The sequence below is a fragment of the Oncorhynchus gorbuscha genome, linkage group LG12, assembly GCF_021184085.1.
Source record: "Oncorhynchus gorbuscha isolate QuinsamMale2020 ecotype Even-year linkage group LG12, OgorEven_v1.0, whole genome shotgun sequence".
NCBI classification, from domain to species: Eukaryota; Metazoa; Chordata; class Actinopteri; order Salmoniformes; family Salmonidae; genus Oncorhynchus; species Oncorhynchus gorbuscha.
The window spans coordinates 81664261-81671760 of NC_060184.1; the positions used below are offsets into that span (position 1 = coordinate 81664261).

A 7500-nucleotide genomic window follows, 5' to 3' on the forward strand; every position below is an offset into this window, starting at 1 on the left:
ACCATTTCTCGCATAATACATTTTACAAACACAAAAAGATCCCACCATGTCGAAAGACAAAAATGATCTGTCGAACTTGCATAAAACTACATAATGTTACATAATGTTACATAATGTTATATTATAGTACATATTGTTATATTATATAATGTATATTATATTACAGAATGATATATTATATAATGTTATATTCTATAATGTTATATTCTATAATGTTATATTATATAATGTTATATTCTATAATGTTATATTATATAATGTTATATTATATAATGTTATATTATATAATGTTATATTATATTACAGAATGATATATTATATTACATATTGCTATATTATATAATGCTATATTATATAATGTTATATTATATTACAGAATGATATATTATATAATGCTATATTATATAATGTTATATTATATTACAGAATGATATATTATATAATGTTATATTATATAATGTTATATTATATTACATATTGCTATATTATATAATGTTATATTATATTACAGAATGATATATTATATTACATAATGCTATATTATATAATGTTATATTATATAATGTTATATTATATAATGATATATTATATAATGTTATATTATATAATGTTATATTATATAATGTTATATTATATAATGTTATATTATATAATGTTATATTATATTACAGAATGATATATTATATAATGTTATATTATATTACAGAATGATATATTATATTACATATTGCTATATTCTATAATGTTATGTTATATAATGTTATATTATATAATGATATATTATATTACATATTGCTATATTCTATAATGTTATGTTATATAATGTTATATTATATAATGATATATTATATTACATATTGCTATATTATATAATGTTATATTATATTACAGAATGATATATTATATTACATAATGCTATATTATATAATGTTATATTATATTACAGAATGATATATTATATTACATATTGCTATATTCTATAATGTTATGTTATATAATGTTATATTATATAATGATATATTATATTACATATTGCTATATTATATAATGCTATATTATATTACATATTGTTATATTATATTACATAATGCTATATTATATAATGCTATATTATATAATGTTATATTATATTACAGAATGATATATTATATTACATATTGCTATATTCTATAATGTTATGTTATATAATGTTATATTATATAATGATATATTATATTACATATTGCTATATTCTATAATGTTATGTTATATAATGTTATATTATATAATGATATATTATATTACATATTGCTATATTATATAATGTTATATTATATTACAGAATGATATATTATATTACATAATGCTATATTATATAATGTTATATTATATTACAGAATGATATATTATATAATGCTATATTATATAATGTTATATTATATTACAGAATGATATATTATATTACATAATGCTATATTATATAATGTTATATTATATTACAGAATGATATATTATATTACATAATGCTATATTATATAATGTTATATTATATTACAGAATGATATATTATATAATGATATATTATATTACATAATGCTATATTATATAATGTTATATTATATTACAGAATGATATATTATATAATGCTATATTATATTACATATTGCTATATTATATAATGCTATATTATATTACATATTGTTATATTATATTACATAATGCTATATTATATAATGCTATATTATATAATGTTATATTATATTACATATTGCTATATTATATAATGTTATATTATATAATGTTATATTCTATAATGTTATATTATATTATATAATGATATATTATATTACATATTGCTATATTCTATAATGTTATATTATATTACAGAATGATATATTATATTACATAATGCTATATTATATAATGTTATATTATATAATGTTATATTATATTACATAATGCTATATTATATAATGTTATATTATATAATGTTATATTATATTATATAATGATATATTATATTACATATTGCTATATTCTATAATGTTATATTATATTACAGAATGATATATTATATTACATAATGCTATATTATATAATGTTATATTATATAATGTTATATTATATAATGTTATATTATATAATGTTATATTATATTACATAATGCTATATTATATAATGTTATATTATATAATGTTATATTATATAATGATATATTATATTACATAATGCTATATTCTATAATGTTATATTATATTACAGAATGATATATTATATTACATAATGTTATATTATATAATGTTATATTATATTATGTTATATTATATAATGTTATATTATATTACATATTGTTATATTATATAATGTTATATTATATTATATTATATAATGATATATTATATTACATATTGCTATATTCTATAATGTTATATTATATAATGTTATATTATATTACAGAATGATATATTATATTACATATTGCTATATTCTATAATGTTATATTCTATAATGTTATATTATATTACAGAATGATATATTATATTACATATTATATTACATATTACTATATTATAATACATATATTATTATATTATATTATATAATGTTATATTATATTACATATTACTATATTATAATACATATATTATTATATTATATTCTATGTTATATTATATTACATATTATATTACATATTACTATATTATAATACATATATTATTATATTATATTATATAATGTTATATTATATTAGGGAATAATATATTATATTACATATTACTATATTATAATACATATATTATTATATTATATTATATAATGTTATATTATATTAGGGAATAATATATTATATTACATATTACTATATTATAATACATATATTATTATATTATATTATATAATGTTATATTATATTAGGGAATAATATATTATATTACATATTACTATATTATAATACATATATTATTATATTATATTATATATTACTATATTATAATACATATATTATTATATTATATTATTATATTATATTATTATATTATATAATGTTATATTATATTGCACATTATTATATTATATTAGATATTATTATATTATATTACATATTGTTAAATTATATTACTTTCACGCCTTGGTCATTGTATTTTGTGTTTTTGTTATATGTTTGGGTAGGCCAGGGTGTGACATGGGTTTATATGTTGTGTTTCGTATTGGGGTTTGTAATATTTGGGATCGCAGCTGATTAGGGGTGTTGTATATTAGTTCACGTTTCGTTTGTTGTTTTCGTATTTCAGTTATTTTCATGTACCGTTTTCATTCATTAAAGTCATGAGTAACCTACACGCTGCATTTCGGTCTGACTCTCTTCTTACAACAGATGAACGTCGTTACAGAAACACCCACCACTCACAGACCGAGCAGCGTGTGAACTGGCAGGAGCTAAAGGACGACGTTATGGACAGCAGAAGCATGGAGTATACGACGTGGGAAGAAATCGACAGGTGGGCGGCCGACCCAGAGCGAGTGCAGGAGCCCGCCTGGGATTCCCTGCAGCAATACGAAGAGGGCTATAGACGAATGGAGTCTAAAAGGAAAACACGGCGACGCAGAGCGCAAAATGAAAGTAACCCCCAAATATTTATTGGGGGAAAGCGCAGAGAGAGAGTGGCTGAGTCAGGAGTCAGACCTGAGCCTACTCTCCCTGTTAATCGTGAAGAGCAGTTGCAGTGGGAGAGGCTGCACCACTTGGAGAATTGGACATGGGAGGAGGAATTAGACGGTAAAGGACCTTGGGCTCAGCCTGGAGAATATCGCCGTTCCAAGGAAGAAATAGAAGCGGATAAAGCGGAGAGGCGCAGGTATGAGGAGGCAGCACGGCGACGCGGTTGGAAGCCTGAAAAGCAGCCCCAAAAAATTATTGGGGGGTGGCTAGAAGGCAGAATAGTTAAGCCAGGTAGGAGACCTGCGCAAACTCCTTGTGCTCACCGTTGGGCTAGAGAGACCAGGCAGGCACCGTGTTATGCTATGGAGCGCACGGTGTTTCCAGTGCGGGTGCAGAGCCAGGTGCAGCACATACCAGCCCTTCCTATTGGCCGGGCTAGAGTGGGCATCGAGCCAGGTAAGCCTGGGCATGCTCGGTGCTCAAGAGCTCCAGTGCGCCTGCACGGTCCGGTCTATCCAGAGCCACCTCCACACACCAGTCCTCCGGTAGCAGCTCCCCGCACCAGGCTTCCTGTGCGTGTCCTCGATCCAGTACCACCAGTTCCAGCACCACGCACCAGGCCTCCAGTGCGCCTCGCCTGTTCAGCGCAGCCAGCGTTTTTCTCCTCTCCTGCGCTGTTGGAGTCTCCCGCCTGTTTAGCACAGCCAGTGCTTCCAGTCGGCCCAGCGCGGCCAGTGCTCCCAGTCTGCCCAGCGCGGCCAGTGCTCCCAGTCTGCCCAGCGCGGCCAGTGCTCCCAGTCTGCCCAGCTCTGCCAGTGCTCCCAGTCTGGTCAGTGCTCCCAGTCTGCCCAGCGCCACCAGTCAGCCCAGCGCCGCCAGACAACCAGTCTCTTCCAGATCTCCCCGACAACCAGTCTCTTCTAGATCTGCCCGACAACCAGGATTTACCGGAGCCTACTACCTGCCTGAGCTTCATCTCAGTACTGGGCTTCCTCTCAGTACCGGGCTTCCTCTCAGTACCGGGCTTCCTCTCAGTACCGGGCTTCCCCTCAGTCCCGAGCTGCCCCTCAGTCCCGAGCTGCCCCTCAGTCCCGAGCTGCCCCTCTGTCCCGAGCTGCTCCTCAGTTATGTGGGGATCAGGGTGAGGACTATTTGTCATGTTTTGTCTTATATCATCTTGTCATTTTGCTTTTCCTTCTGTTCGTTTTCCCCCTGCTGGTCTTTTTAGGTTCGTTCCCCTTTTTCTCTCTCCCTTCCTCTCTCTCTTCTCTCTATCGTTCCGTTCCTGCTCCCAGCTGTTCCTATTCCCCTAATCAATCATTTAGTCTTCCCACACCTGTTCCTTATCTTTTCCCCTGATTAGAGTCCCTATTTCTTCCCTTGTTTTCCGTTCCTGTCCTGTCGGATCCTTGTCTATTGTTCACCGTGCTGTGTTTGTGTATTGCCCTGTCGTGTCGTGTTTCCCTCAGATGCTGCGTGGTGAGCAGGTGTCTGAGTCTGCTAGTTCAAGTGCCTTCCCGAGGCAACCTGCAGTTCAAGATCAAGTCTCCAGTCGGTTCTCATCATTACGAGTGGAAATTGTTTTATTTGATTGTATTTTACTTTACTGGATTAAAGACTCTGTTTTCGCCAAGTCGCTTTTGGGTCCTCATTCACCTGCATAACACTATTAGGCCATGGTCGGCGGAGAAGGTGGATTATCCCAGGACGCGAAGGGGAGGAAATAGGACATTTATGGAGTGGGGTCCACGTCCCGAGCCAGAACCGCCACCATGGACAGACGCCCACCCGGACCCTCCCTATGCTCTTGAGGTGCGTCCGGGAGTCCGCACCTTAGGGGGGGGGTTCTGTCACGCCTTGGTCATTGTATTTTGTGTTTTTGTTATATGTTTGGGTAGGCCAGGGTGTGACATGGGTTTATATGTTGTGTTTCGTATTGGGGTTTGTAATATTTAGGATCGCAGCTGATTAGGGGTGTTGTATAGGCTTGGCTGCCTGAGGCGATTCTCAATTGGAGTCAGGGGCTTATCGTTGTCTCTGATTGGGAACCGTATTTAGGTAGCCTGAGTTCACTTTGTATTTTGTGGGTGTTTGTACCTGTCTCTGTGTAGTAGTCACCAGATAGGCTGTAATTAGTTCACGTTTCGTTTGTTGTTTTCGTATTTCAGTTATTTTCATGTACCGTTTTCATTCATTAAAGTCATGAGTAACCTACACGCTGCATTTCGGTCCGACTCTCTTCTTACAACAGACGAACGTCGTTACAATTACATATTATAATAATAATAATAATAATATATGCCATTTAGCAGACGCTTTTATCCAAAGCGACTTACAGTCATGTGTGCATACATTCTACGTATGGGTGGTCCCGGGGATCGAACCCACTACCCTGGCGTTACAAGCGCCATGCTCTACCAACTGAGCTACAGAAGGACCACATTGTTATATTATATAATATAATGCTATGTTACATAATATTATATCATGTATTATTCAACCTGGCCATGTACTCTTATAATCTCCACCAAGGCACAGCCAGAAGAGGACTCCACCAAGGCACAGCAAGAAGAGGACCCCTCAGAGCCTGGTTTCCTCTCTCCACCAAGGCACAGCCAGAAGAGGTTCCTGCCTTTCTAAGGAGTGTTTCCTAGCCACCCTGCATTGCTTGCTGTTTGGGGTTTTAGTCTGGGTTTCTGTACAACACTTTGAGACATCAGCGGACGTAAAAAGGGCTTTATAAATACATTTGATTGATATTAACAATAAGTAAACTTGCAATGTAATACTGTGTTACATTCCTTTGTTGAAAGAAAGCAACATTCCTCTTACAGACTAATTGTCCTGCAGTTTGAGTCGTCCTACTGCCCAGAGCCTCCATTAGTCAGGAGTAACGACAGCTAGTCGTCCTACTGCCCAGAGCCTCCATTAGTCAGGAGTAACGACAGCTAGTCGTCCTACTGCCCAGAGCCTCCATTAGTCAGGAGTAACGACAGCTAGTCGTCCTACTGCCCAGAGCCTCCATTAGTCAGGAGTAACGACAGCTAGTCGTCCTACTGCCCAGAGCCTCCATTAGTCAGGAGTAACGACAGCTAGTCGTCCTACTGCCCAGAGCCTCCATTAGTCAGGAGTAACGACAGCTAGTCGTCCTACTGCCCAGAGCCTCCATTAGTCAGGAGTAACGACAGCTAGTCGTCCTACTGCCCAGAGCCTCCATTAGTCAGGAGTAACGACAGCTAGTCGTCCTACTGCCCAGAGCCTCCATTAGTCAGGAGTAACGACAGCTAGTTTGAGTCGTCCTACTGCCCAGAGCCTCCATTAGTCAGGAGTAACGACAGCTAGTCGTCCTACTGCCCAGAGCCTCCATTAGTCAGGAGTAACGACAGCTAGTTTGAGTCGTCCTACTGCCCAGAGCCTCCATTAGTCAGGAGTAACGACAGCTAGTCGTCCTACTGCCCAGAGCCTGTGTGTGTGAGGATTTAAATGTGTGTGTGTGTCTCTTAATCGTGAGTGAAGGGGTATATCTATGCAGAGGAAGGCTGTGGGTGGGGAGGGGAACTTCCCAGGGAGAGGCAGCTCCTCACCAGGCAGTTCCTCACCAGGCAGGCCTCCAGGGAGAGGCAGCTCCTCACCAGGCAGGCCTCCAGGGAGAGGCAGCTCCTCACCAGGCAGGCCTCCAGGGAGAGGTAGTTCCTCACCAGGCAGGCCTCCAGGGAGAGGCAGCTCCTCACCAGGCAGGCCTCCAGGGAGAGGTAGTTCCTCACCAGGCAGGCCTCCAGGGAGAGGCAGCTCCTCACCAGGCAGGCCTCCAGGGAGAGGCAGCTCCTCACCAGGCAGGCCTCCAGGGAGAGGCAGCTCCT

General features: G+C 35.2%; 1 protein-coding gene across 3 annotated transcripts in view; it reads right to left on the reverse strand.

Annotated features, from left to right (window-relative positions):
* stau2 (staufen double-stranded RNA binding protein 2) overlaps positions 1 to 7500 on the reverse strand; it is a 286330-nt gene that overhangs the window by 142189 nt on the left and 136641 nt on the right. The gene's annotated exons all lie outside the window — the stretch shown is intronic.